This window comes from Balaenoptera physalus, assembly GCF_965194825.1.
Source record: "Balaenoptera physalus genome assembly, chromosome: 16".
In the NCBI taxonomy this organism is placed as follows: Eukaryota; Metazoa; Chordata; class Mammalia; order Artiodactyla; family Balaenopteridae; genus Balaenoptera; species Balaenoptera physalus.
Window position 1 is genome coordinate 20,028,947 of NC_138898.1, and position 21,090 is coordinate 20,050,036.

A 21,090-nucleotide genomic window follows, 5' to 3' on the forward strand; every position below is an offset into this window, starting at 1 on the left:
CATCTATCTATACATCCATGCTGACCTTTTAGCAGATGGCAGCCAGCCCCTGAGGGCCTTCCTGCTGGCAGAGCCGTGTCTGTGACATACGCACCAACTCATGAAGTTTGTTTTACGGCAGCCTCTGTATTCAACAGGTGGGTGTGGCATCCCCCATTACTTAGCTGACAGAGGTCAAGTCTGGCTACTCTAGTGGCTGGGAAGGGATTCAGACCCCTGCTGTGAGTCCTAGGCTGCAATTAATCAGAGCCTGGGGCTAATTCAGGGTCTGAATGTTAAACCAGGCGGTTAAGCAAAGGGAGCAATTAGGAGCCAGGATCAGGGTACTTGGCCAGGGATGGAGATATGGAGGTCAGGACCTGGGGGAAGCCCAGGCTAGAAATGGAATTCAAGGTCAAGAGTGTAAGAGAATGGAATTGGGATGTCAATCAAAGCGAAAAGCAGAAGGAAGCAGAATGAACGAGGGTGATGGTGACAGTTGTTCTGGAAAAGAGCAGAACCAGAAAGGCAGAGCCCAGTGCAAAAGAGGGGCTGCTGCCCTGTTGCCTGGTGGTATGGCCTCCTTTCCTAAGAGTTCTCGTCTTGGTTTTCGTGTCTCTTCTTTAACTCCTCCATTAGGTCCTGTGCCTCTGGCTCTGTCTTAACCCCTCCACTACGGAGGCTACGTGAGAGAAGGATGGGCAATAGTGATGAGCACAGACTTGGTATCTAGACAACCTGATTGTGAATTCTGCCTCTGCCCTGTACTAGCTGATTAACCTTAGACAAGTTACTAAACCTCTTTGTGCCTCAGCTTTTCCATCTGTTGAGTGGAGATAATAATAGTGCTGAACTGTAGGGCTGTTAAAGGGAGTCGAATTTTAGTCAATATATGGAAAGCACTTAGAACAGAGCACATGATATGCATCATATACATGTTTGCTTATTATTATTATGAAATGAATGCCTTAGTCCTTGGAGAAAAGGGTCATGCACAGACCATCAGAGCTTGGAAGTTTACCAAATCTTTTGGAAGCCAAACTGTGCCAAGATTGGAGGGAAAAGTTTCAAATTTGGGATATTGTTATTGTACATACAGGAGGAAAAAAAAGTTCATTTTTCCAAGATTTTGCCTGATTGCCCCAGAAAGAAAACATTTTCATTGTGTGGTCATGATTGGGAACACATGTGAACCACACCCCACTTAGCTCAGCCCCTTTCCGTCCTTAGTCTGTCTCTCTCTCCCTCACTACTGCTCTCTGTTACTAATTAGAAAGAAACCAAGTAGAATTTGGTGTTTCCTTCCCAGTCTTGGTAGGGGAGCCTGTAGTGGGTTAATTACCTCAAGCCGTTCTGGCTTCCCTAAGGAACAATCAGTGATGGGACTTGGGGTCCAGTGGCTTAGGGAGGCATGGCAAATTTAAATCTCCACCCAAAGGGAACAGAAATTAATTTAAATAGGAGGCAGTGTGGTCTGAAGTTTAGTGGAAGAGGATAAGTAATCAAAATTATGTTTTCTGTCTTAGCTCAACCACTAACTTCTTGTGAGACTTGGCTCTGTTGCAGAATTTAGCTTGTGGGGGAAATAAATCTACCTTTCAGCTAGGGAGATGGTGAACAATGATAATAGCTATCATTTAATGAGTTCTTATGGGTAAGAACCAGGCATGGTACTTATGGTTTTATATATATTATATATATGTGTGTGTGTATATAAAAAATTATACATATTACACATATATGTATATATTATTTATACATTATCTACATGTATGTAGATAATGTATTCATGTATACTGTGCATATTATATACAAATATTATATGTTTTATATATAAATTTATATATGTGATATATACATATGCACACCCACAGCCACACATGCATATACACACACACACATATATATTTATATATATATATGTATTGGGTTGGCTAAAAAGTTAGTTTGGGTTTTCCCATAAGATCTTATGGAAAAACCCGAATGAACTTTTTGGCCAATCCAATTTTAAATATATACACACACACACACACACACACACACACACACACATATATATTATGTAAAACAGTAAATACCATTCCTGGTACTTACCAGTAAGAAATCATTATGCAACAGCTGTTGTCATATATATACATACACATGTATATACATTATATATATATGTGCAGATGTATATATATACACATATCTTTTATGTACATATACATGTATATATGTAACATATATGTGCAAATATATATATATTTAATCCTCCCTGATAAGGCTGTGATTATCCCCATCATATAAATGAGGAAACAGGATCAGTAAATGATGTATGTGATTTTCCCAAGGACCCAAATCTGGAAAGTGAGAGGATACATATGTCATGCTCAGTTCTGACTTACCCTGAGTCCCAGATCTTAACTGCTCCATCATACTGTGCATTAATCCAGGGAAGTACAATTATGCATTTTAGAATTATTTTGAAAAAAAAAGATCAAGAAACACTTTTGAAGGGTTGCTAAGATGGCTCAGTTGGCTGAGCAATCCATTCCTCAAGCACCCTGATTATTCTGTGTTACTCTACTCATTTTACTTTGGATACAATTGTGTTTTTGGCTTTGAGCTTTTAATTAACGAAACTAATCTGGAGAAAGTTTCCAGAAATCAGTTAGCTGTTCCCATCTATACAGATATAGTATTTCTTCTGGAGGGTTATGGGGCCGAAAGCTGGGGCAGATTCAAGCAAGATGCTCTGTCTGAAGTCAGCAGGGAGTTGTGTGGGAGGGCAGTCGTGGGCACAACAGTGCTTCCAGGGCCTTTCCCAGTTGAGGAAGAACCTGATGTCCCATGGCAAATCAGAGGGGGAAGTCAGAGAAAGGAGTCGGGCTGGTAACCAAAAGAAGGGAACGATGTAAGGGTTGGTTTGGGGGCTTTCGACATATGATTAATCCCTTTGCTCCCAGAATCACTTCAGATTGGCTCAGCTTCACATGCAAATCCATTGCCCAGCCTCTGCCATGAGCTTCTTCAGGTGGAATGTGGCAGCTGTATGTCTTCATGATATTACCATGACTCTAGATCTGGAGTCGATGGCCAGTGGCCAGATTCACAGTCACCCTAACCCTTCTGTAAGGACAACTCCAATTTCCCCCTTATTCCAGAACCTTGTCATAAGAATATTGTACGGGTCCTTCGTTTTCCTCACACTGCCCAATCAGGCACTCAGGGGAACTCAAACGGAACATTATGAAGGGATAAGGAATTCCCTGGGGACACTGAGGGAACCGAGGTAATTTCTTTACTGGTGCATATTGCGTACCCCCATTAAACAGCAGCAAGAACCCCGGAGAAGAAAGCATACTTAGCAACCAAAAACAAAGCTCAAAACGAAGGAGAAGGCAGGCTTGTTTCAATCATCTGCCACTTGTTCTGTAATAAAAATGTATTTTTTTTTTCCTGAGAACAATTTAGGTGGCCAATAAAAGCCCAGCTAATTTCTAAATCAGCGTGGAGCCAAGTCACCACCCAGGAGCTCTCTCCTAGGGCAATATTTCTGAGGCACACACAATCTATACTAAAGTGATCAACTTGCCTCCATCCTGCCAAGGGGATGCGTTAGATGAGCCCAAAATATGACAAGAGGAAATTTATGTGCAACTTTTACACATAATATCTCATTATGACTCTTCCCAATCTTCCAATTTTAAAAATAAACGGCCTTTGTAATGATTTTACCAGGAGAACATCTAAACTAAGATTAAAAAGAAAGGAGGAAAGTGGTTCAGCTATTGTGATTTCTTCCTTTTCTCCTGGTCTTACTTTATGGAAATTCACTCTTTCACTCTTCCTTTCTTCTTTCCTTCCCTCCCTCCTTCTTTCCCTTCCATTCCTCTCTTTCTTTTCCCTCCTTCCCTCTTCCATCTTTTCCTTCCTTCCTCCCTTCCCTCCTTCCTCTTTTTCTCTTTCTTTCCCCTCATCTAAGAAGAAGTAGAAATGTTAGGATCTGACACTTTATCAAAGGAACAAGATCTCTGTAAGAAGCAAAAACGACTCTGACTCATTGGTACATGACACAAGTTTCCACTTAGAATGGAGTGTTTCTTGCCTAAGAATCTGGTGTTAATTGATATCATATCCCCAAACTCTCCCATCAGTTTCCTCCTGTCTCCCACCCTTGTTTCTTACAACACGATTGCCGACAGAGACACACCCACAAACACAGGAGTAGATCCCTTGGGCTTCCTCATGTCACATATCCCCATGTTACCTCCTCTGCTCATGCTGGGTCCAGGACTGCTGACCTGGCATCCCTGTGCTTTGTGGGGCAGCCAGCAGATTGGCAGACAGGTGATGGTGGTCACTGTCCATCATCAGTTGACAGTTGGGCCCAACTCTTTAGAGAGATCCAACATTTCTTCCCCTGGTGTTGGCCTGAAGCATTAAAACTTTGTCCATTCTTTATCTGGTGGAGATATCTACCTCCTGGGCTCCCATCTCCTTGTATATGTATCTTTCTCTCTTCTGCTAGAGAACCCATCTCCTGTGGCCTGTATCCTGGAACACAGCTGCCCCTGGTGGTGTCTCCCAAAAGTGGGGCTCCGGGGCTTGTTGTTTATATTCATCAATTTATATGTTCCAGCATTATCCATAAAGAATGGACTCTACTCAGGCTTGCAGTTCATAGGTGAATTAAACAGTGTAGCTCTCCTTGAAGAACTCAGTCTAGCTGGGGACACAGACCCATAAACAATTAAAGCCATTCCATCACGAAAGTGTCAGAACGGGGGGTGACTGTGGAGGCAGGTGGGATTGGCTGTGCTTGGGAGTGTCAGGCCAGCCTTGATTCAGAAATGATGTGCCTTGAATTCAAGCCAGGGTAGAGGATTTTCTGAGGGACACTGAAGGAAGAAGTGCTAATGGAAATTTTCTGAGCATCATGCCTTCTTAATCTCAATCTGAGCTGAATTTATGTGAGATGGGATTCTATTTCAAGGTGGCAAAGCATGTTTTCCTGTGTGTATGAGAAGAAAGGGCTATCTTAATTTCACCCCAGGCATCAAACAGATCCAGTCAAATCAGAGGCAGAGAATTGAGGCAGAGACACTGGTGGTTTGATCCTTGACTTGGAATCCAAAGCCCTTGGTTGAAGCCATGAGAAAAATCAGAATTACTGTGATGAGCTGGACAATGGATGTTAACCTGGGCCTCTGATGGATACTGTAAAGCCCTAAAAAGTATGTTTCATCTTCACCATCTCCAACCTATTCTTTATGCTCTCTGCTGTCAATAAACACCTTGGCCACAGCTTAATGAGCATTCGTCACCTGAGTAGTATCAACAAGATGGTACTTGCATGCACGACCTTATTTAACCTCCACAGCTCTTTGGAAGGAAACATTTTCATTTCTGTGATACTGATGAAGAAATTGAGTTCACAGATGTTCAATAACTTGGCTATGGCCCACAGTCATAAATGTCAGGGTGAGGATTCAGCTTCAGGGCTCCTAAAAGGCAGACAATACTTCTCGGGGCTGCTTGCCACTGAATCCAGGCTGTAGACTTCCAGCCCTGTCCTTTGACTATCCATGTCTTCTCCTTGCCTCCTGTCCTCAATCTGAGTTCTGTCTCCTCCCAGACCTCTGAAAATGTCCCTGTGTGCAGTGACCTTCCCCTTTGTGAAGTCCTTTCATGAGCATTTATTGAGTATCAACCACGTGCTAGTCTCTGGTTTAGGTCTTTTCACAAGTGGCTAGGCTTTAGTCTTCATACCGAACTTGAGAGGTAAATCAGAAAGCACAGCTCCACCACCCACTAAACAAAAATAGAGACTGCAATTCATAGAGTTCAACTAACGTGCAGAATTCAACTAACAAGCAAAACAGCACATCCTTGTCAATGATGAGACCAAGACCTGATTCTGCTCCCCCAGACAAAATTCACTGCTTTCTCCTCTGTGATTCTCTAACAACTTTGCTTTGTTTCAACAATCACCATGATGCTTGGCATTCATAGATAATCAACAAATATTTTGAACAATAAATGAATAAATGAATGGATTAGTTGTATTAGGGAGGAGTTATAGGCTAGCAGAAAAGCACATGGATTCTGAGATTGGACTCCTGGGGCTTAAACATAGGCTCTGCCACTGACTAGTCACAGCGTCATGGACACGTGGGCTTCCCCTTCTGTCTCATTGGCTGGGACAGAGCCTCATGCGTACCTATGACCAATCACTAGCAAATTCATGAAACTGGTCCCAAACTGCCTCTGTTTTGAATACCTGCCATATTTTCTATCCCAGAGACACACAGTACAGCTATTGATTGACTGATTGATTTTCATTTAAAGAGAATATGAAAGCCTATGTTTTTCCCAGGGTGGGAAAATGGGAACAGCATGGAGGTGAAAGGAAGGAAAGCAAGAAGATAGAATAAAATTAATATTTGCTCTGCACTTACTAAATTATGGACCCCAGATTTGCACATTGATGCTGGTCTTCTACTTTAAACCTCCCAACCACATTTCAAATGGAGAAGTAATGTAAATGCAGAAACAGAATCACAGAGAATGTACTTTATCTTCCAAGATCATGAAGCTGTTGAGTATCTGGCCAAGATGAATATGTCTTCTGATTGTAAATCCAGTGCTTTCTTGGTAATAGAATTGGAAATCTTCGCTCTCTTAAACAAACTCAGTGCCAGGGCTTGGGTTCAGAATCCAAGGTCTGGATGAGAACTGGGGGACAGTGAACTTTGATTCCAGTAGACGCCTCTTTGTCAGAAGGCAGAGAAACTTCAGGACACACCATGGAGAAGTGATCTGCTGAACTTTTACTTCTCTATATCTCTATCCCACCAAACTGAAATGGAAAAGTCAAGACAGCCTTGCTCTTTATAAAAAATACTTGATGTAAAAAACCCCAGAGAAAAGGAGTTAACTGTCTCTTTTTTTTTCTCAAAGTACGAACAGTTTTTTACTCTCTCTTTAAGTGATAAATTTGAGTCTAAAACATGAAGTGGAACCCATTATGTAGAAAGTGCTTATTTTCTTCTGATGTTTGATAGGGATTAGGACTGGTAAAGCCCAAACTCTGTTTCCCCTTTTACGCAGTCTGTCATTTTTGTCAAACAAGAAGCTGATTAAGTTTCCATCAAAAGAACAAAAGGCTCCAGAAAGATTCTTCTTAAAAAAGCAGAGGCCTCAACAATTATCCCCTGGAAAATACATTTAGTGTTGAGCCTGTGACTTAACGCTAAAGCTGGTGTACCCTTTCTGTTTAAAGGGCGAGTGTTAGGAACATGCTGACCAATCCCATTGAATTCACCCTCTGACATGTAAGAGAACCTTATGAACCACTGACACCAAAATCTCCGAATATTCATCATGCATATTGGGGGGATTTCTTTTTAGTGGATGTATTTCAAGTCAACCATTGTAAATGGAAAAAGGAGGTGATTCTGTCAGGAACAAATAGGATGGATGGAGGGGAGAAAACGCTTGTGGTTGGTTGTAAAATTGGCTACACGTGACTCCCCTCCCTCTCTCCATGGCCTTTGGTAGTGCCTTCCTACGCTGTCTCTGCTCTGTTGCCATGACTTGATTCGGCCAATGTGACCCGAGCTGATACTTGGACAGGGAATGCACATTGGGCCCTCTCTGGCCACCCTTGAGAATCTTGTGGCCAATGACAGGGAAATTAGCCTAAACCAGCCTATTGGATTCTGAGAGACATGGGGTCAAGTCATCCCTGTAGTCCCAGCTGACTTTGTGCCAACCGCTAGATATGTGAGTGAGGCCATCCTGGACCACCCAACCTCTGCCAAGCCAACCCCAACCGGAAGAACCCCCCAGCCAGAGAGTCATGAATCTCACAAAACTCAGTGAAGCATGAGAAATAATAAATGCTTATAGTTATAGAGATTTTGGGGGTGGTCTGTTCTGCAGCAAAAGCTAAGCAACCCGATGATCTTCTCTTTCCAGATTCCAGTCTCAGTCTGTTGACTATGACAGGGTAAGGTTCTAATCATAATTCAGAATGCCCTGTTTTTGAGATCTACCATCAGAGGCTTTCAGGCATAGAACCTGTATTTAGCAAATTAAAAAAGTTGACCCCCTTGTTTACATGGCTTGTCTTCCTGCCGCCCATATGCAGCTTTGACCTAAGATTTAAATTCTTGTTCACTAGCTACTGAGCTCTTCCCTTTGCAGATCTGATACCTTTTGTTTGTCTTATCATTGGACTATGACCCATCCAGTTTTTCGTGTATGTAGCTCAGTCTTGGCACTGCCTGGTGTAAGAGATTCTGACCGCTAAGTGGAAAAGACCGGTGAGACATCAAGATACCCAAATTGCCTCTGTCTTGAATTTTCTCGTAATCGCTGCCCCCATCACACTCCCTCCCAATGTTTTTCTTTTCCTCACCTCCAGGAGAAGCTCCCTTAGGTGATATGGAACGGTATTAAAGAGGGAAAAGATCTAAGCCAAACTTTTTGTACTTCTCTTTTGTGAGTAATATAGACCTGCTTCCTGTATACAGTAGTCTCCCTTCTGGTCCCCAGGGAATCTGAATTCTGGCCTGCTTTGACAAGCTAACTCTTCCATACAGACTCGCATTCATAACCAGGCAAACCTGGGATATCTTCCCTTTCTGTCTTCATTTCATGCAGTCGTTATAATCAAAAGTGTTGTCTTGAGCTTAAACCAACTTTCATTTCAGAGTCATCCCCTGGCCTTGGAAAACCCCCAGAGATTGTGAACTCAAGCAGGGTAGGAAAATCATCAAACCCACACAGCTTTGCTATGTACCAGAAGCCTCCTGCATTTTCTGAGAAACAAAGAGAAGAATCTCCAAGCCCCAGTGCCAGACCAGATGAGCCCATTTTCATATAGATACTGGGAGAGAAGTTGCCACTTGTGTTTTCCTGCTGGCAGCCAGCCCTCCCCATCTCTGGCTTCGCCACAGACTGCTTCCCTGAACTCAGCCAGCAAAACACTTCTGCTCACAACCTCACTTCATTTCTGGCTTTTTTCTTTTTTCTTTTTTTTTAAGAAAGTCAAATAAACTTAACCTGGGGTGACTCAAGGGATGTTTCATGTTCTTGTTGTTGTAAAGCACAGAGTGTGCCAGTAACAGCATGAGAAGGTCACAAGAATTATACAGAATGAATGATACCTTCTTATTAGTCTAATAGAGAGGAAAAATAATGGTGATCTGGAGGCATCAAAGATCTCTAGTTTTCATTTCTAGGGCATAAAATAATTCTTGGGCTATATCCCAAGAATTCCAGTTTTGTTATGGCAATGGCATCATGTTGTTTGTTGTCCATACTCTTGCTGTTTAGGAGCTGCCTAGAGAATAGGCATTTGAACCCACACAATATCTAAGACTGCAGCTTCTATGTGACCAATTTGGGAGGGCTCACTTTTGCTATAGTTCTCTTAGTTCTTTGACTAGATTATTTCTCAAAATCACAGTATAACTTGAGTCCTGATACAAGGACAGGTTTAGGTGACAAAGTCATTGGGGTCAGGGTTGTGAGTCAAGGGTGCTCTGTCTCTTATGGAGGAAATTCTTAGCATTCTTCGCTTTAGTTTTTGCTTTAAATGTAACTTTGTGATATCGGTAACTGAAATGGAAGGGGACTGAGGTGCCAAGGAACAGAGTCTGTATGTTACTGAAATTAAGTTGATATAAATTCAAATTAGAGTATTATAACTTTAGGGTGTTAAATGCATTCCTCATGGTAACCACAAGGAAAATCGTTATAGAATACACACACTAAAAAAATGAGAATGGAATTAAAACATTTCACTGTAAAAATAAAATCAACTAAACACCAGAGAAGAGAGAAAATGAGGAACAGAATGCATCTAGAAATGAGGAACAGGGTATAGAGAAAACAAGGAGCAAAATTACATAAGTCTCTCCTTATCAGTAATTAATTTAAACGTAAATGGATTAAACTCTCCAGTCAAAAGACAAAGATTGATGGAATGAAAAGAACAAACAAACAAAAATAACCCAAATATGACCCAACTACTGCTGTCCATAAGAGGCTCACTTAGATCCAAAGACACAAATGGTTTGAAAATAGGTTGAAAATGAAAGCGTGGAAAAGACATTCCATGAAAAGAGCAACCAAAACAGAGCAGGGATGGCTATACTAATATCAGACAAAATAGACTTCAAATCAAAAAAGGTTAAGGAGAAAAAGGAGGACATTTTATATTAATAGAATGTGCAACACAGCTAGAAGATATAACAGTTATAAGCATTTGTACACCTAATAACAGATAGTCAAAATATATGAGGCAAAAATTGAAAAAAATTGAAGGGAGAAATAGACAGCTCTACAATAGTAGTTGAGGACTTCAATACCCCACTCTCAATAATGCATAAAACAACCAAACAGAAGAAAAATAAGTAAATAGAAGACCTGAACAACACAATAAATCAACTAGATACTCAACGGTATGTACCCTTTTCTTAATTGTACTTGGGACATTATCTGGGATAAGCCATATGTTAGATCACAAGTTAAGCTTTAGTAGATTTAAAAAGATAGAGATCGTATAAAGTATCTTCTCTGACCACGAAGGGATAAAGTTAGAAATCAATAACAGAAGAAAAACTGGGAAATTCACAAACTTGTGGAAATTAAACAACACTCTCAAATAGCAAATGGATCAAAGAAGAAAGCACAAGGGAAATTAGATTATACTTAGAGATGAACAAAATAAAAACATACCAAAACTTATAAGACCCTTACTGTACACCACATACAAAAATTAATTCAAAACAGTTCAAAGACTTAAATGAAAGAGTTAAAACTATGAAACTCTTAGATGAAAATATGGGATTAAATCTTCACAACTTTGGATTTAACAATTATTTCCTGGAATTGACACCAAAGGCACAGATAAAAAAGAAAAAATAGACACATTGGATTTCATAAAAATAAAGATTTTGTGCATCAAAGTACACCATCAACAGAGTGAAAAGGCAACCCATAGAAGGGGAAAAATTTGCAAATTTTATATATCTAGTAAGGAATTCATTTCCAGAATATGTGGAGAACTCCTAAAATTCAACAACAAAAATATGAACAATCCAATTTAAAAAAGACCAAAGGATTTGAATAGATATGTCTCCAAAGAAGTATATAAATGTCTAATAAGCACATTAAAAGATGTTCAACATCACTAATCACTAGAGAAATGTAAATCAGAACCACAATGACATATCACCTTACACTCATTGGAATGACCACTATAAAACAAAACAAAACAGAAAATAATCGGTGTTGGTGAGGATGTGAAAAAATTGGAAACCTTGTACATATTTGGTGGGAATGTAAAATGATACAACCACTGTGGAAAACATTATGGCATTACCTCAAAAAATTTAAAAATCGAATCACCATATGATGGAGCAATTCCATTTCTGGGTATATACCCCAAAGAGTTGAAAGCAGGGTCTCAAAATGATATTTGTACACCCATGTTTATAGCAGTGTTATTTACAATAGCTAAAATGTGGAGGCAACCCAAGTGTCCATTGACAGATGAATAGATAAACAAAATGTGGTACCTACAAAAAATGGAATATTAGCCTAAAAGAGGAAAAATATTTTGACATATGCTACAACATTGATGAACTTTGGGTGCATTATGCTAAGTGAAATAAGCCAGTCACAAAAAGAAAAATACTGTATGATTCCACTTGTATGAGGTAATTAGAGTAGTCAAATTCATAGGGAGAGAAAGTAGAATGGTGGTTACCAGGGGCTGCGGGAAAGAGAGAATGGGAATTTACTTTTTAATGGGTACAGAGTTTACATTTTGCAGGATTTAAAGAGTTCTGGAAATGGTTGATGGTGACTGTTGCACAATATGAATTTACTTAATACCACTGAACTGTATACTTAAACATGACTAAGATACAAAGTATTACGTGATGTGTATTTTAGCCCACTTTTAATAAATGGAAAAAAAATGGCAGAGCACAGCCTCCTGATCCCAGAAAAGAGATAGACCCCTTAGTTCAGGGACCGAACTGAGGGGTCTGCAGTTGAAGACCTTTGACTGTATAGCACCTGACTTAGGGGAAAACCTGAAGCATTTGCTTCACTTCCATTGGGAACATTAGGGAAGATGGCAGTTCAGTGGATACACATGGACCAGTGATTCACCTTGGACTGACTCCAGGGTCAGAGGCAATCAGACTTTGAGTTGAGGATCTTCAGTTAAAGAAGTTTGGGAAGCAGTAGTTAACAGAAACCTCATCCAACTAGGGCCAGGTCTATGACCCTCAGTGCTCAGTGCCTACTCATGTTTTCCAGTGCTGTTACACAGCTCTGTTTTGTTTCAGGCAGGAAGGAACAATCCAGAGATGCGTTAGCCTTGAAGGAGTTGTATATTCCAAGACTCTGTGAGTGCCTTAAATAAGCAAAAATAACTCTGTCCTGTAAATGTCCTCATTGCCGAGGTGTGTGGAAGGGCTAAGGTGGAGCTAGCTGAACCAACTCAGCAGGGAATTGTTTTATGAAAATTCAGATTCCTACTGAGATTGCTTGTATTTCAGAATTAATTCAAACAGCTGCAGAGACATCAATCATGGCCGTGAATCGAAATGATACAATTTGCCATCCTTTCCCTTGAGGAAGACATTGGTTCTCCCAAGGGCTCTTTAGAATTAGATTTCTTGAACCACCATGAAAACTTGCTGCCTTGGACTCAATCATTGTTTTGTTTGTAGCAAATATATCATCCTTTGTAGCAGTGGTTTTCTCTCTCTGTCAGTTTACCCACTGTGTAGGGTGAGGGTGATCTGGAGTCTGGGGTTGGCTTTGAGTCTCCAGATGTAGAACAGAGGGGAGTAAGAGTGGGAGGAACTTGTTTACTTCCTGCAGGGCTCTGCTGTTGGATGCTTACCAGCTATGGATTTGGAGTGACGGCTAGAATTTCACTCCAGCTGCCACTGGATGAGGCAAAGAGTGTTCCCATCCTACCTGCACCCTGCCATCTCCAGGTTCTGGGGAACAAACAACAAACAATCAAACAAAAGCACCAGGATTAATGTGGGACCATTAATGAAGGAAATTGCATATTATAATTTTCAGCAATGGATTCTTCAAAGCAGGGAGTGGGATTGCTGTTATCTCAGGGAAGAAAAAGTTTAAAAAAAATCTGAACTAATTGATTCAATCAGTAATAATTCCTTTTAGTAGATATACCAGGTACTAAGCACATAGTAGGTGTGTGTCACTGTGCAAAGCTCTTTGTATGCATTTGCTCATGGAATCCTCACCCCACCAGCTTGGGAGAGGGATTGTGACACTGTATAGATATGGAAACTGAGAAAGGGAGATACTAAGTGGCTTGCCCCGTTTTTTCAGGTAAGATTAATCTGACTGTAGAAACTGCATTCTGAAAAACTCTGGCATTTGGTCACCTGCTCAGTCTGACTTTGGTTTTGGAGAAATTCTAATTTTAAAGTTGCCAAGGCACACTTGTAGTTCATGGAGTTCATGTTAGATATGAGGGTTTTTGGTTTGGAGGTTTTTTGTTTGTATTTTTATTTTATTTTATTTTAGCTGAGTTGTCGAGAGAACAGAATTCTTTAGAATAAAAATACTTATTTTTAACTTTGATTTTTATGCTACTAAACATCCAAAATGATTACCTTTGAACAGGGCAGGGCCAAAAAGGCAAAGAGACCATATTAAGTTCTGGAGGCCTCAGAAAGACAAATCACAGTTTGGAGACAAGATGTCACTGACTTGTGTCTGTTGCTCCACGCCAAGCCTACCTATAATCTTCGGCTGGTTGCGCAGGGGTTATGAGGAGAAAGTCTGTATGACCTTCCCCAAGGCAATGGAGAGCCTGTGCCTGGGCAGCCTGGGGGAAATAGTGAGAATTAGTCCTACAAGGGTAAGAGAAAAGCAGATGCCTCCGACCACTATCTAAGAGGAAACCAGGAGCTGCTATGGATCAGGGAGCGCTGTAAGAATTATAAAGAATGTAATATCCCATATTTGTACCTACCATTTAAAAAAAACTTCCCCCTCACCCTCCTGAAAACTACGTCTGTTTCTCTACTCCTTCTTCTTAACTTAATGAAACAACACACATCAGATAAAGACAGGCATCAGTAGGGCTCTCTGGCATTCATTCATGTTAGTGTAATACAGAATAAGAAACACTACTAGGGATAAGGATGATTGGATTCTCTGTCTGTTAGAAAATATTGGAGCCCACCATGCTTCAGTGAAAAGAGCTATTCATTCATGAATCCATCCATCTTTCCATCCATTCATCCATCCGCCAACCAGTGTTCATGAAACATTTACTATGTGCTGGTGGTGGGGAGAAATCAGGGTTAATGTAGAGCCCTCACTCTCTCAGAGCATACATTCCAGGAGGGGAGCCAGAATTATTATTATCAAATACGTAATGGGCAATACAAACATCCCATTGGGATGAGTGCTCTACAGAGAAGGTGAACTGGGTGATGTTATACAGAATTGAGGTTAGATTGCATGGTCAGCAAAGGCTTCTCCAAAGAGGAGGTATTGAAGCAAAAATCTGTATGACGAAAAGGAACCGATAATGTAAAAGGCAGAGTAAAGAGAATTCTAGGTCAGAGAGCTGCTTGCACAAAGTCTCTGAGGCAGACCGTACCAACCATGTTTGAGGCATTGAAAGAAAACCAGTGGTCTGCAAGCACACTGAGAAAAAACAGAGTAGTTAGACATGAGTTCAGGGAGGTATAAAGGACCAGAAATTGTTGAGTGTTAAATGCCCGACTAAGGAATCTGGCTCTGGTTCTAAGCCTGATTGGAAACCAATGGTGGATTTAAGCCTGGGAGAGGCAGGATCTGATTAATGTTTCAGGAACATCACTCTTGTGTGTGGATGTAGGATTGTAAGCGGGGCAGGAGTCCAGACAGGCAACAGGAGGACTATTTCTGCAGTCATGAGAGAGGCAGGACAGCTTGGGATAGGTCTGTAGAATTTAGAGATGTGTGGAAGTAGACGAATTATGGAGAAGTAGGAGACAGAAGAGAGGATGGTGGTCGAAATCATGAGTCCTCTTTCATCCTTTTATTCTTTTAACAGAAATGTTTGAGCATTCACTTTACTATGTATCTGGCCTGCAAAATTCAGTATGTTAAAATTCCTGATCCCAAGGAACCCAAAGTCCTAGTGGAGAAGACTGAGATAAAAACAAATAATTAAAATACATTTTAATAAATACTGTAATCAAGAGGTATACATGGGAGCCATGCGAGTCCAAAGGAAACTCTGGTTAACTGTTTTAAAATTAAATGTCAGTCTTTTGAAAGACGTTATTTTTATTGAATTCTAGCCATTGGTGTGTTGGGTTGCGTTAGTGTAAAAAAGCTCAGTATAATTTATGTCAGTCAAATGTTCGAGTTCCTGTGTTCTGGACATAAACTTGTTTGTTAACTCTGGACAGCTCACTTCTACTTCCTTCACATTTGTAAAACAGTTTAGGTCACGTCCACCTCCAACTTTGGACCTGAGGACAGACTGTTATGGTCACACCCTGGCGTCACCAGCTTGGTGACCTCCAGATTACAGTAGGGAGTTGTGGACGTCACCTGGGGGCAGGGGATTCTCCTTTCCTCCCTTTGAACCCCTGGTGATGAGAGAGAGGTTGCACTATTTTTTAAATGTCCTCTTTCTTCACATTATTTCTTTATTAAAGTATAATATTACATACAGTAAAAATCACTTTTTTGTAACACAGTTCTATGACATTTGGAAAATAAGTAAACATTTAATGACCACAAAAATCAAGATATAGATCATTATCAACAACCCCCCCCCAAAAACCCTCCGCCCACCTCCAACTCTGCAGTTTCTGATCTGTTTTCTGTTCCTCTAGTTTTTACCTTTTCCAGAATATATCATTTGTCTTGGTCTGTTAAGGATATTATAACAAATATACCATACACTGGGGGGCTTATACAAAATAGAAATTTATTTCTCACAGTTCTGGAAGCTGGGGAATCGTGACGAAGGTGCTGGCAGATTCAGTGTTTGGTGGGGTTTGTAGACAGCCAACAAATGTCTTCTTGCTGTGTCCTCTCATAGTGGAAGGGGTGAGAGGACTCTCTGGGGTCTCTTTTTTTAAGGGCCCTAATCTCACACATGAGGGCTCCATCTTTACCTAATCTCTTTCCAAAGGCCCCACCTCCAAATGCCATTACACTGTCAACATTTGGGTTCATGTTCTGGGTATATACTTGTTTGATAATTCTGGACAAGTGTGGATGTCGGTTGGGTGCATTCCTTATGGACCACTAATAAGGAGATTGAGGTTGCACTATTTCTAAAATGCCCTCTTTCTTCACATTATTTTTTATTAAAGTATAGTATTACACAGAATAAAAATTATTTATTTTGTTATACAGGGGATTAAGCTTCAGTGTATGCATTTGGAGGGACACATTCAGTTCATAGTATCATCTAAACAAAATCATATAGTATGAAGCTGATTGAATGTGACTTCTTTCACACAGCATCATGCATTGAGATCAGTTGTTGCATGTATTAGTTGTTAGTTTCTTTTTTATTACTGAAGAGTATGTCACTGTATGAATGTACCACAGTTTATCAATTCTGCAGTTGAAAGACTTGTGGGTTGTTTCCAGTTTTTGATGATTCTGAATGAAACCATTGTAATATTTGCAGTCGTTTTTAATATATATAAGAATAAATTTTTATTTCTCTTAGGTAAATACCTAGGAGAGAAATTGCTGGGTCATATGATAAGTGTATGTTTAACTTCATAAAAAAAGCTGTCACAGTGTTTTCCAAAATGGCTGTATTATTTTGCATTTCTGTTAGCAATTCACAAGAGTTCCAGTTGCTCTGTAACATTGCCAGCACAGGATAGTGTCAGTATTTTTTTCATTTAAGCTGTTCTAGTGGGTATCTCATTGTGGTTTTAATTTGTGTTTTCCTAATAAACTAATAATATTAGCATCTTTTCATGTGCTCCTCGTATATATGATGCATTATATAAATATGTGTCCTGCTATTCAGATAAACCTATATGTGTTTGGTCTTCTCTTTGCAGTGATAGAGATGCAAAAATAATTAAGTCTCAGTGTCTGCCCTCAGGAATTTCCTGCCATGCAATGCAGATAAACATATTATACCTACAAATGTAATATAAGTGGTTCTGTGGGAGTTCTGAGTAAGGTTAAGATTGTAACCTTTTAGGACAATTGGGAAAATCCTCAGAAATCACACAGGTTTTGAGAGGGCCTCAGAATTTAATTTTGAAAGACAGGCTGGGACAGGGGGCCATAGGAGAGGGGGATCCCCAGGGAGAGAGAGGAATCTGACTTAAATGATAGAGAAGAAACTGAAAATATTGGGCAAAAAGTGCTTTGTGGAGGGCAAAGATGAAGAAAATTGTGCAGAGCATGGGCACAGAGGTCTCTGCTGGTCAGCAAGACCTCCTCACAGATGTGAGGTAGAAAAGAGGATGGTGGATATATAGATCATTTCAGAGGTCAGAAGAAAGAACGTTGAGAGGACTTGATTTAATGAGCAGTTGACATAACATTACCTGCCCAGTGTGAGGAGGGATGAGGCAGGCTTCAGACTTAAATGAAGGAAAAGACAAGTGTGTGGAGGCTCAGAGCCTATCCTGGCTACATTTCCCCCTTCAGACTAATTCTCCAGCCCTGACTTCACAGCCCAGGCCTTCCCGATGGGCCACACCTCTAAGGGAGGGATAGAACAGTTTCCTCCACAGCTAAGATCCTTCTTCCCTCCTCTGTCCCCATCTCCAGCCTCCAGTCTGGGTGGCTACTAGTTGAGCAATTTGCATCCTCATCCATATACCACCCACATATTCATCTTCAGTTGGCTGCTAGCTCAAAAGCCCCCTAAATATGGAAAATTAATGGGGCACCTCCCAACACCTTCTCCACTGGAGTAGTCACCATTATATCAGGGCCAGGGCAGGACCAGGGTGGGAACCTGCCCCAGAGTGCAGTCTATTGTTTCAAAGTGGCCCTGTAGTTCACAGAATCTCAGCTGTCATACTGCAAGGATTAAAGGACAATGCAGCAGGAGAAAGTCCAGAAAGGCATGATGCCTGCATTAGGGGGACATCTTTTACCCAGAAAGAAGACTTAAGCAGAAAGGTAAGGCATGAATGGCACAGGAATTAAAGGCCTGGGCTGTGAGTTCGACTGTGTCAACACAACCACAAGTCTGCCTGAATCATTGTAGAAGCTTTACAGTTGTTTCCAGAACCAGGTTCCATGACTTCAATGGGAAATAAGACGGTAACATGCAGCCTTGTTCAACAGGTGTGATTGGATTTTGCAGCCAATTCAGCAATGTGAAGATTTTGCATTTCCTTATGTATGGATAAGAGATATGTAATCTTAATGTTTCTAGACTATCTTTATTGTGTCCTTGCTATGTGTCAGTCACTCCATTAAGCATTTTATTTTTATTAAATATTTCATTTGACCTTCATAAAAGCATTATGGGTAAGATTTATTTCTCCAGTTTAAAGATGTGAAAACTGAGCTTTAAAGAGGTCAAATGACTTGTTCATGTTATCACTAGAAAGTGTTACAATTGGGATATAAATCTGGAAGATCTGATTAGAGTAGAGAAAATGCATTCCTGACCTCTATATGAAGTCACTTCCTTGTATTAATAATATAGGGGAACAGTCACCTCTAAGGAACTGTACAGACTGTTTTCTCCATTTGAAATAAGATTACAGTGAAATTTAAAAATTAAGTGGTCCATCATGTCAGGCTTGAGAATATTTTGAGTAATTGTTGCTACTTTCATTATGTCCGGGCTAACCGTGACATAGTAAGAAGTATACATTTGGTCTCTGCCTGTTGTTCCTGACGCAGAGCTCTTAACACCCTTGTAATTTCCAGAGTCATAGGGGTGCTAGGAACATCTTTTGTTCTAATATTTTGTCTTTGACCCTCATTCCTGAGAGAGTTCCCAAATCCCTGGGAATTTCCTGGATGATAAGAATATCTTTTATTCTAATGAGGCAACTCTTGGTGGGCTCCTGGATGGCTCCTGGATGCGGACTGTTTACCAGAAACAATAAGCCATGGTTAGAAGCTTGGAACTTTCATCCCTACCCTCCATCCTTCAGGGGAAGGGAGAAGGGAGGGGAAATTGAGTTAATAATCAATAATGCCTATGTGATAAAACCTCCATAAAAATCTCTAAAGTAGGGCATTTGGAGAACTTCTGGGTTGGTGAACACATCCATGAGCCAGGAGGGTGGCACAACCCAACTCCACAGGGACGGAAGCTCTTGCATTCAGAACCCATCTAGACCTCACCCTATGTACCTCTTCATCTGGCTGTTCATCTATATCTTTTGCAATATCCTTTATAACAAACCAGTCAACTAGGTACTAGATATTAAAGCTTTGTAGGTTTTTTGATTGGCTAAACTCAGTATCGAGCCTGTGGCTGGTCAGTTCTTTATTTTTATCCTTTGCATTCTGCACAGTTGACTTCCATTTTAATGTGTTTTAATATATCAACTGTTTTTTTATTATTGATATCTAAGAAAACCCACCATAAATGTCTTTCACATGTTTTTAAGATGTATTCTTAGACACCTTATGTTCTTTATTGCCATTGCAAATGTTATCCTTGAAAATTAATTATTGTAACTATCTCTTGCTGACTATATGGATACCACCTTTTTAATATATTAACTGACTAGTTAGCTATCTTGCTATACTCTTATTGCATCTGTTAGGCTCAGCCAAAAATACATAAACCACTCCAGGTTTTCAAGCAAAAGTGATTTTATAGAAGGGATTAGATGGCTTACAAAATCACTGGAAAAGCTGAAGGGTATAAAATTAAGATGGAGGGGCAACACTAACTTTCAGCTTTAGGTTCAGAAGAATATGGAAGGACTTCCCTTGCCAGACATTGAAATATACTATAATGCCACTGTAATAAAAAGTTTGTTATTGGCATAAAAACTTGTCAAAGGGATCAGAGAAAACAGAACAGAGTGCCCAGAAACAGATTCCAGTATATATGACCATTTAATAAATGAAAGAAATGATATTTCAATTCAGTGGAAATTTAATAAATGATGCCAGCACAAGTGGTTTTCCATCAAAAAGGAAAAAAAAAATCTTAGACATCTACTTCATGCCATATTTAAAAAATTCTATCTGGGATGAAAACATAAATATTTTCTAAAGTAATAAATGAAAAGTTAGGGGACAACATGTTAAAACCTGAGGGTTTGGGAGGTCATTATAACTAAAACACTAAACCCCAAAGGCATTTAAGAAAAGGCAGACATTTGACTGTCTAAAAATTAAATCTGTGTTTGAATAGTTTTTAAAATCAATACTAAAGCAAAGCAAATAATAAATTCTACACATGTGCAAGATTGAAGGTTAGAATATGTAAAAAATAAATTGATAACAAATTGACAACAAAAATGCATACAAACCAGCAGGAAAAAAAATGGACAAAATATGTGAATGACAGTTGCAAGTATAAAAGGCCAATGGCAACAAAGGAATTGAGTACCCAATCTCTTTATTAGTACGAAAAGTTTTTAAAATTAACAACAAGGTAGTCTTTTATACCTAAGAGATAAGAAGAAAAAAGTGTTATTTACGGCAAATAGGAATGTAGACAATATGGAATTCATATTGTTGCTGTCAATGTGAATCAGTAGAACAGCTTTTTTTTAACAGCAATTTCAAAGTATCTTAAAAATTAAATATATATATATATATATATATATATATATATATATATATATTTGTTGACCCAATAATCGCACTCCTGAGAACCTAATTTATAGAAATAAAAATACCAATATGTAGGGATCCATACATGGAAATAAGTATTTATTGCAGGATTTTTAACAGTAACAAAAACTGGGGTGAGGGAGTGAATAGTATTCTGAGATATACAGGTTGAGTAGATTATGGTACGTTCACAATAAGGAATTTTATGTTACCACTAAAAGAAGATGTTAGGTTCAGACCAAATGATTTGAAAGGATTACTGTAATCTACAGTGAAGGGAGAAAATCAAGATGTAGA

The 21,090-nt window shown here is 39.7% G+C and overlaps 1 long non-coding RNA gene across 1 annotated transcript; it reads right to left on the reverse strand.

Moving 5' to 3' along the window:
• Positions 1-1,990: 1,990 nt before the first annotated feature.
• On the reverse strand, positions 1,991-20,784 carry LOC309645402. Its single transcript, XR_014254870.1, has 2 exons — positions 17,569-20,784; positions 1,991-16,227 (listed from the first exon to the last, which is right to left on the reverse strand). It is a non-coding gene; the product is annotated as an uncharacterized lncRNA (long non-coding RNA).
• Positions 20,785-21,090: the final 306 nt, after the last annotated feature.